Source organism: Psammomys obesus, unplaced genomic scaffold (assembly GCF_907164565.1).
Source record: "Psammomys obesus unplaced genomic scaffold, mPsaObe1.curated_primary_1811, whole genome shotgun sequence".
NCBI lineage: Eukaryota > Metazoa > Chordata > Mammalia > Rodentia > Muridae > Psammomys > Psammomys obesus.
Genome location: NW_026596079.1, coordinates 40,677,380 through 40,687,802, shown reverse-complemented (window position 1 = coordinate 40,687,802; position 10,423 = coordinate 40,677,380). Strand labels below are relative to the sequence as shown.

The 10,423-nt window shown below is 43.9% G+C and overlaps 1 pseudogene; it reads left to right on the top strand.

The window, feature by feature from the left end:
* The first annotated feature begins 2,220 nt into the window (after positions 1–2,220).
* LOC129690612 (39S ribosomal protein L4, mitochondrial-like) lies at positions 2,221–3,067 on the top strand (annotated as a pseudogene).
* The last annotated feature ends 7,356 nt before the right edge of the window (positions 3,068–10,423 follow it).

The following is a 10,423-nucleotide window of genomic DNA, read 5'->3' as shown; positions in this document are numbered from 1 at the left end:
AAAGGCTAGGGTTAGTTTAGTGAGTATAGTCTCAGATTTGTTTGTTTTCAAGACAAGGTCTTTTGTAGTTCAATTTGGCCTTGAATTCTTAAACTTCTTGTCTTTACTTCCCAAATGTTGGGATTACATACATGGGCACTATGCCTGAGTGTACATATAGTTTTTTATTTACAAGACTCATTAATTCATTCATTCATTCATTCATTCATTCGAGACCTAGTCTCATATAGTTCTGCCTGGCCTCAACACCAGTCCTTCTCTTCCTCCTGCCTCTGCCTCTCTGAGTTGACTCAGAAATCCATACCTCCTCCTCTTCCTCCTACTGTTCTTGTTTGTTTTTTGTTGTTTTGTTTTCTACTCAGTCACCTCCACTGAGTTTCACCCTCAGGGTACAACGTACCATTTTTAAGTGCACATAAACGCTGTTGGTGAGGTCATTACAAAGTTCACATAGGAATGCAATTAAAGCTGGAACGTATCTTTTTTAAATCTCTGTTGGTTATTTGTGGCTTAGATATCCATGGACCTCCAAGCATTCACTCCGTTTGCTGTTCTCCCAACTCCTTAGAGATGGATGCTGATGTAGGAGCATGTGAGCACGTCCTTTCAGATCTAGCCTGTATTTCATCAGACTTACAAAGTTAACCTCATCTGGAGCAGCTAGCACTGTCTTATTAGCTCCTTGCTTAGGCTTCCATTTCCTGGCTGTGACCACTGTGCTCTTCTTAGATGGCTCAGAGGTTAAGCGCACTGGCTGTTTTTCCAGAGGTCCTGAGTTCAATTCCCAGCAACATGGTGGCTCCCAACCATCTAGAGTGAGATCTGGTGCCCTCTTCTGGCCTGCAGGAACACATGCAGGCAGAACGCTGTATTAATAAATAAGTCTCAAAAAAAAAAAAGCTGGAGAATTCACAACTGTAAAGTACAATTAGAGTTGCTTACAAGGAGAGTCACAGCCACACGCAGTGGTACACAGCTATAATCTCAGCGCTCAAGGGAAATGGGAGGAACTGAGGCAAAAGGAGGATCTCAGCTGTACAATGAGTTTGAAGCCAGCCTGGCTGTACTGTCTTAAGAAATCAAAATAAACAAGTCACTGAATAATAATAAAATAAATTAAAAGCCAGGACAAATGAAAGGGCTCCTGGTGGCCCTGCCTCAGCCACCTGAGATGCCCCAGGAGTCACTCAGCCAAGTCACTGATAAGGAGGGGAAGGCTGTGGCTAATAGAGGCATATAGACATGGGTGTCCATTAGGATGTGTATAGGAAAGCTGCCTAGAAGAAACTAATGCCCCAAAGCTCTTCAGTTAGAAGCTCTGAAGGGAGAAAGGAGGGCCCCAGGCCAAGATGACACTGCTCAGCCTTCTGGACTTGCTACAGTCTGACCTCTTCAACTTCCACCCCAGTGCCCACCTTACTCTTTCTCTCTGGCCCTCCTATACCCCTTCTTGATATAACAGCACACTACTTTAATAATATTTTATCTATTTGCTCATTAGCCTGCCATTTGTTACAACTTATTTTTAAATTTAAAACATTGTATGTGTATGAATGCTTGCCTGCAAGCATGTATGTGCCTTCCAGTGCTTCTGGACTCAGGAGAAAGTGTCAGATCCCCTACAGCCAGTCTAAGCCTGGGGCAGGGGACTGGGAAACAAACTTGGGTCCTCTGCAAGAGCAGTAAGTGTACTGAACTAGTGAGCAAGCCATCTCTCTAGCTATTTTGCAACTTCTTAAAGGTCAGAATTGCATTTTCCTTGTTTGAATCGCACACACACAAAACAAATATGGTGTGCTAGCTCATGCCTGTAAACCAGTACTTGGGAGGCCGAGGCAGGAACACTGCCATGAGTTTGAGGCCAGTCGCTGATACAGCAAAACTCTGCCTAAATAAGTAGTCAACCAAAAGCCAAATGCCTGTACTTGATGCTCCACTTGCTGGGTGGTGGACACTCGGTACACATTTGCTTACATCACTGTGTGCCCTACGTGTTCAGTTCCTGCGGCTAGGCGAGGTGGCTAGCTGACTTTACTGTTCTATTAATACAGAAGAACCTCTGCATCCTTCCAATGGCAGCTTTAGGAATCAAGTCAGCTGGATTCCTAAAGCCAGAGGGATTCCTAAAGCAGACAGAAACTTTTTCCTACAGTTCAGTTGTTATGTCCATTCATGAATTAAGATAGGAAAAATTTATAAATTTAACAAATTTGATCCGAGATGCTGCGTTGTACCAGGCCGCTTTGCTCTAGCTCCCAGGTCCTTAACTCGCTAGCAAAATATACGGTTGGGTCAGAAGAGTTTTCGGAGCTGGGGAATAGCACAGGTCTCCTAGACGCCGTGTTACGGAAGTGTGAGCTCCGGATCCCAGCACACCACCGCCAGGTGCAGGCCTGGGTCAAGTCTCTACCAGGCTTCGAGCAGGAGCGCGTCAGCCTAGCAGAGCTGCACCCCGAAGTGTTTGCCACCACGCCCGGCTGGACATTCTGCACCACGTTGCCATCTGGCAGAGGAACTTCAAAAGAATTAGCTATGCTAAGACCAAGACCAGGGCTAAGGTGAATTGTGGTGGTCGCAAGCCCTGGCCTTAGAAAGGCAGTGGCCGTGCCCAGCATGGCAGCATCTGTTCCCCCCTATGGCGGGGAGGAGGCGTAGCCCACGGTCCCCAGGGCCCTACAAGATACTACTACATGTTACCCATGAAAGTGTGGGCACTGGGCCTCATGGTGGCCTTGACTGTCAAGCTGATGCAGGATGACCTAAACGTTGTGGATTCTCTGGGGCTACCCACCGCAGATCCCCAGTACCTGACAGAGCTGGCCAAATACCAGCTGAGGGAGTACTGTGCTCCTTGTAGACTTGGCACATGAGGAGATGCCCAAGAACATCGTGGCAAATCCTTCATCCTGATCCCCGCGTTGGCCTGGATATGTAGAGCATGCTCGGACACCAGCCTCTGGTCCTCACCCCGCCTTCCATCGCTGTCCTGGAGGACAAGCTACTCTGACAGGATTCAAGACACACACCACTCTACTCCTTCCTCTTGCCCTACAATGACTTCCCCTAACCCCGCCCTGGCCACTGAGGGGACTATCCTCCTGACCTGGTATGCCAGGTCAGCATACCAGCCATCCTGCAAAAAAAAAAAAAGCTGTTCCCAGGAAACTGTTGAGCCTTGTTGCCGTGAAGGGATAACTGCGCAGAACCAAGATGAGTACCTGCCTGGGAGCTCTTTTGTTACATTAAAAATAAACCCTATTTTTTCACAATACTGGAATGGAGCTGGTCACTGCTGTAGGATCCCATCAGCTCTTAGGCTGTTCATCTAGTGCTGGGCATCCTTGGTGCCTCTCCTCCAGGGCGCAGCCTGCTTTGATACAAACTTCCAGGAGGAATTTCTCCCTGCTGAGCTTGCAGTGTGCACTCTCACCTCTCTGACGGTCTGCCACCTGGATGCCAGGCAGACTTCCTTATAGCTTCCTTCAGGCACAGAATCAGACAAGCCAATGGCTTTTGTTCTTGTGATAAAAAATAAATAAATAAATAAACCTGTTTAAAGAGACAAAAAAAAATCTATTGGGAAGAAATAAGGAATTGCTGGTCTGTGGTGGTAATACCAGCAATTTGGGTAGCTGAGGCAGGAGGGTTGAGAACTATAGTCCAGTTTGGGCTATATAATGAGACATTGTCTTTAAACTTTTAAAAAGAAAAAAGAAAGAAGAGAGGATTGTGCTGAGTGTCAGAGTCCTATTATCGAAAGCCTGGTAATAAGTGGGTGGCTGGGTTTTCCAGTTTGAGATCCTTGAATGATACCAGTGATAAAGTAATGAGGAACAGCGAGGCACACCTAGAATTCCAGCACTTGGGTTTAAGGCCAGCCTCAGCTACATAGTGAGCTGGAGGTCTTTGACAGATGAGACCCTGTCTCAGTAAAAGTAAGAATGTTTCTATAGAAACATGAAATTCCCTGTGCCCTCCAGGAGTCCTGGCTGGGGTCTGAATAAAACCTGACAAAGACAGACTAAAAGGAAGAAAGCATAACAATTTATTTAAACAAAAGTTGTATGGGATCAATGAGCCTTCAGGTGAAAACCCAAAGGAAGAGGGAGGAAGAAGACAAAAGAAAGAAAAGAGGAGAGACAGAGACAGAGTTAGTTTTCATGTTTATGGGAGTTCCAAAGGAATAGTCCCGGCTATTCAGATTCTAAGGCTCCTCCTTCCACTGCCCTAGCATGTCTTACCAGTGACAACCATCAGTGAGAACCATGCAGTGTGAACTGTTTGGCTGCTCCTCCTTTTACAAAGTGCTAGGTCATCCACGACAGCAGCAAATGGAAGGGCACCTCAGTGTTTCCAGTGGCTTGCTTCCAGTTTACAGGGGTGAAACTAGGATTCTTTTAGACAACATCTCACTATGTAGCCCTGGCTGGCTTGAAATTTTCTATACAGATCAGCCTGGCCTTGAACAACAGAGATCCAACTGCCCCTGCCTTCCAAGCGCTGGGATTAAAGTGTGAGCCACACACATCCGGCCCTAGTGGAGATGTGGAGGTCTGAGGACAACTTTGTAGTCAGCTCTTCCCGTATTTACATGGGAATCGCATGAAGACAACCTTGACACATGTGAGTGCATCTTGCCAGCTAAAGCTTGGATCCTTAGGCTCCAGCAAGAATATTAGGTTGAATCAGTATGAACCAATAGTGGGGTGTATTAAGGAAGGGATTTAATACAGATTTACGCATTGGTGAGCAATGGTGTGGGGCTTTGGGGGACTGACAGAAAAAGAACAGCTTTGCACACCCAAGAAGGGTAGCCACTGGCTTCTCAAAAGACTCACATCTATAGTCTACATTTAATACAAGATTTTGGTGACTTTTAAGGTTATATTGTTTAATGGTTTAAAGATGAGGTAAAATGTTTTAGTATTTTATCTAAAAAGTTTTCTGTAGTAACAAGATTGTAAGATGGTTTATGAGGTGTACCAGCCTGTTATGTGGATGCTGGGGTCTGAGCTCAGGTCCTCGGATGTTCAGCAAGTACTCCGAACCACTGAGCATGTCTCCAGACCCCATGGTGACTTGTTAGTGGTGTTGAAATTCTTGACTCCCAGCAGCAGGAGGCTTACCCCAGTCTCAGAGTGAGAGCACCTCGTCTTCCCATGCCCCTTAGGTTTCTTTGTACTTTTGTGCTTACTCAGAAATAGTGATAATAACAAGAGCAGGGTGGGCTGAGAGCCTTTTCTTCCCTACTAAGATCTCCCTGCCCTCCTTGTACACTCTAAACTGAAATCAGCACTCGACTTTGGGGCTGTACATTTTGAGCTGGTGTTTGCACAACTCCCCAAGTGAAACTCTCTGAGGTCAAGCTGTAGCCCAGCTGGGACTCCTCTCCCACTGCTGCCTCCAGGGTTATCTCTCTAAAGCTCACACTTTAGATCTTCTCAGAGTCGCTGAGGAGATGCTCACTCCTGGATCAGAGGCAGGGAACTCACAGGCACAACCCTGGCGTTTATTACTACTTGATTATTCAGAGTCAGTTTTCAAGGAAATTGGATTTTTAAGATTCTCCTTGATCTGAAAAGAATTCATCGTAAAAGTAACTTTTAAACCTTAACTGTATAAATATAGAATGTGAATACAGGAAAATGTATGAAGACACTGTATCGCTGTCTTCAGATCACACATTTGCCCACACTGAGGCTGAGCCCCTGGCCTTTCATCAGCTCCCATGCCAGCTTGGGCTAAGGGTGGCCATCCTGCTGCTTCTTGACCTTTGGGACAGGTTGTTTTTATAGCTCTGCTTTTTCTTCTTCATGAATATGCCAGGCGACATTCCTAGCTTTTAAAATGAGCCTGCTTTCAAAAATGCACATCTACCTTTAGGTTATTATTTCTAAGGGTTTCAAGATAGAAAACCAGAGAGCCAGGCTTCTTTGAATCTTGTGCAAAATAGAGCTAAAAGACTCTGAACCAGAAGTGATGGCTCATACTTCTAATTCCAGCATCCAGGAGGCAGAGACAGAATTATTTTGAGTTTGAGACCAGCCTGAGGTAGAGTTAGTTCCAGGGTAACCTGAGTTACAGTGTGTGACCTTGTGAGTTAAAAGCTCTGATTTATGCCTTAGAGACTTCCTAATGAATAAATAACATTAAACAAGATACTTGAGATGGGTGGTGGTAGACTTTAATCCTAGTGTTAAGTCTGAAATTGCAACACAAAGACCACCACTCACACATGCAATCAGCAAGAGTGTTTTTATTTCAAAAAAGCAGGAATCCTGCATGCGGGTGTCAGCCGTCAGCCTCATTACAAAATGGTCATCCTAAATGTCAGTTTGCAGCAGGCCACTTTTGGGTAAAGAGGGGACTTACATCGAGAATTAGGGTAATCCAAAACCTGATTGGTAGGCAGCTACTTGGATCAGTTTTTGATTGGCTCGTGCCCACGTGGCCAGCAGACTACATTGTGTCATGAACATTTAACCATAACATGAGATACCAAAACCATATAACGGTACCAAGCACAGATGGCCAGTCTTAAGATCTTTCCACATTCCTGTGGTTTTATCTCTTGGCTACCCTCTCCTCTGATTGGGGGACTTTTATGGTCTGTTCCTGGAACTGATGACTTTTCAGAGCCAGGCCTAGGTCAGGCCCGGCCCTCTAATGGAGACCAACACAAAATGGAGTTAATGTCCCGCGTTCACCTGTGCTTTCAAGGCAGAGGCAGGCAGATCTCTGAGTTCGAGGCCAGCGTGGTCTACAGAGCAAGTTCCAGAACAGCCAGAGAAACACAGTCTCAAACAACAACAACAACAACAAATGCTCGTGCTGTGTAACTGGACTATGCAGAGTAATTTCATTCTTATTCTTGGATTCCTGGATGGCTGAATTTGCTAGATAAGCAATTTTTAGATAAAATGTTGCAACTTAAAAATAACCTAATAAGGGTTAGAAAATTAAATTTTGTGAAAAAATGAATTCTTAGAAAATTTCAAATTTGTTCCTAAAAAGTCTCCATAATTTTTTTTTTAAGGGAACCTCACTAAGAATCTTTTCCTGAGGTACAGAAGACTTTTAATGAAACATATGCTTGCTTTTTCCATATGTTACCTTCCTGAGCATAGGTCAGGTTGGCTTTCTAGTTTATAAGCTCATTTGAGAAACAGGAAAATCAGAAGAGCATGGCATATTCCCAATGAGGTCCTTAGTGACAGCAACAACAAAAAAGCCCCCATAGGAAACTCCCAGAAACACTCACTATAATAAAACAGTAACTTAACCAATCTTCTTTATCTTTTTTTACACTTATTCTGTGGGTGCGTGCATGCTGTGGCTGTCTGTGGAGGGCAGAGGACAACTTTCAGGAGTTGGCTTTTGTGGGAACCTTCCTTCTGCCACATGGGACCTGCAGGTGTAACTGTGCTCACCAGGCTCATACAGATGCCCTCATCCTCTGAGCCACCTCGCCAGCCCTTCTTTTTAAAAACATCAAAGGTCAGACAAGAAGATAAGAAGCTAAAGCCCTGTGTCACAAGTAAAGAACTCTGAAGTAAAGTGAGCAGGAAGCTGGGGTTTGTATGAGGGCCTGAGTTAACTTGGCTAACTTGAAGTTTGTGTCTGTGGGCCTCTCCGGTCAAGGAGGAACCCTCCTCCCTACTGCCATGGGTCAACCCTACAGGACAAGGATGACTGAAAGAGCTTCACTATCAGACCAGGAAGTCACCAGGAGGGTCTCACTTTGAAGGAGCAGAGCAGGCCAGAGAATGCCTGGCTGTGGCTGGCTTCATAGCCACAGCTTCATAGCCACAGCTTCATAGCCGGACTTCTGGGGTGCTCAAAATAAATTAAATAATAAATAAATAAATAAATAAATAAGCGAAACCAAATCAAAGAAACCATAAGCCTCGGTATAGTGGTCATGCCTATGCTTCTGGCACTGGGGAGACTGAGGCAGGAGAATTGCTGAGAGTTTGAGACCAACCCCAACCATATAAAAAGGTCTAAGTCAGCCTGGGCTGCAAAGTAAGATCCTATCTCAAATAGATAGACAGACAGACAGACAGATTTTTTTTTTTTAATAGAAAAAAACTGAGAAACACAGGTATGGTGGCAACATATAATCCAAGTGTTTGTCAGAGTAAGTAAGAAGGTTTGCTATGAGTTTGTCACTCTGTACTACACAGTGAATGTCAGGCCTGTGAGGGCTACATAACATGGCCCCATATAAAAAAATAATAAGACAAATAATAAAAAAGAAGAAATCATGAAAAATGCCTGGTCATCTGGTACAGGCAAGTAGAGGTGATTCCTTCCAAAAATAACCCTTCAGAATGATAGGTAGGGTGGGTTTGTTGGTGGCACAGTTGGAAGCCAGCACTCTCAGGGCAACTCCAGAGGAATGGCTGCAGTGGAAATTTCTGGTTCCTTTGAAGACTCAGTTTTGTTATGTAATGTTTTGCTGCAAGCTGGGCACCTGATGTTTTGCCCAGGTGGGCTTGTGAGAGGGCACATGATGTTTTACTGTAACCCCTCATGTGTGAGGGGCATGACTTTGCCCAGCTGAGAACATCTGTGGGTGGACTTTGAAGACAGGATATATAGGGAGGCCGAAGCACAGTGAGGCATTGCTTTTTGGACTGACATAACTGCAGTATAGATGTTTGATGACTCGTTTGAAAAAAAATTTGAAAAGCGTGCAACCTCTACTTACCTGAGTCTTTTCCGTTAGCACATACTTCAGAAGTAGATTAGCAGTGTTTCTTTCTATTCACCTGGTGACACAGCTTGATGCATTTGTTTATACAACTTTAATTGGGTTCTTATATCTACCACGCTTCTCCACCCTAATCCCTTCCAACATCCCAACACTAGGTAGGAGAGACAGAAGGTTAGTGTAGAAAGGGAGGCAGTGAGATCTTTTGAGATTCTTCCTGCTGATTAGGGGCATTGAGTTCCTTGAGACAAATTCAGTGTTCAACTCAGGGTATTTCCAATTTCTTTTTATTGTCTCTTTTCTCATGACCACTTGACAAACCACCAGCAGCAGCAGCAGCAGCAGCAGCAGGAGATGGAACAGCCACGCCTCCTCTCTTGGGGCTCTGGTCTTTTTATACCCTCTCTAGAGTCCCCAGAATTAAACTATCTTCAGCTGTCAGAGCACAGGTCTGAAGAAGCCCCATACCCCTTACCTAGGACTAAAACAAAAACATGTGTACATAATATAATTGGGTTTTTTAAGACACCAAAATTCTCACTACACACACAGGCCTGTAATCCCAGTTACTGAGAAAATTGAGGCAGGAGGATCTAAAATTCAAGACTTAACTGGACAACAACAAGTTTAAGACCAGCTAGAAGACTAGCTGAGACCCTATCTCAAAATTTTATAAATGGCTAGATAAGTAGTTCAGTGGTAGAATAGTTTAGGGGTAGCCTAAGACATTCAAGGTCCTGAGTTCAGTCCTCAGGACTACAACAACATGAAAGAGAAGACTGTCTACATTGACTGTTTTCCTCTACCGAAGATCACTTCTAGCCTGCAGCAGAACATGATTTGTGTTACAGTTTAAATTTAGAATATTGAATCTTGCAAAAGGTTGTTAAGAAACAAGAGACAAACAGAACATTCCATTAGAATATTCTGACAGCCAAGTCTTATACCTGGATAGTAATTAAGTACAACTTTGCACAAAATCTTTAGTCTAAGAGCCCTGTACTCAGATGGGAGAGAACTCATTGAAAAATTTTGGGATGAATTAAAAAAAACCCTGATGTTTATTTTATTTTATTTTATTTTATTTTATTTTATTTTATTTTATTTTATTTTATTTTATTTTATTTTATTTTATAGTTAACTAACATATTTTGAAAGCTTCTGGCATTTTGAATGCAGAATCATACAACTTTTAGCTTTGAAAGCCCTCAGAGGGCATTTAATCCAACCCTTTCAATCCCCCATGAGGAATCAAGTGACAGGCGCCACACCATAGCCCCTTGGCTGTGGCAAAGCATCACCTTCGCTGATCCTGATGGCTTCCTCCCTGGCCCACATCTTTTCTTTTAAAGCATTTAAAGTTTCAGGGGGGAAAAAATCAGCTGTCTAAATGAAAGATTTGAATGTATTTATGAACATCATGAATCTAACTGCCACTTAGACTTAAAAACAAAATACTGGGGCTGGAGACACTTTAGTGGTTACCCAGGAGTGGTGGCACACACATCTAATCCCAGTGTTTAGGTAGACAGAGGTAGGTTGATCTCAGTGAGTTCAAGATCAGCTTGATCTATATAGCAAATTCCAAGTTAACCAGGGCTACACAGTGAGACCCAGTCTTTAAAAAGCCCACAGAACAAAAAACTAAACAACCAACCAAAACTTACTTAACTTGTAGCTTCAAGGACCTGAATTCAGATCCCAGAC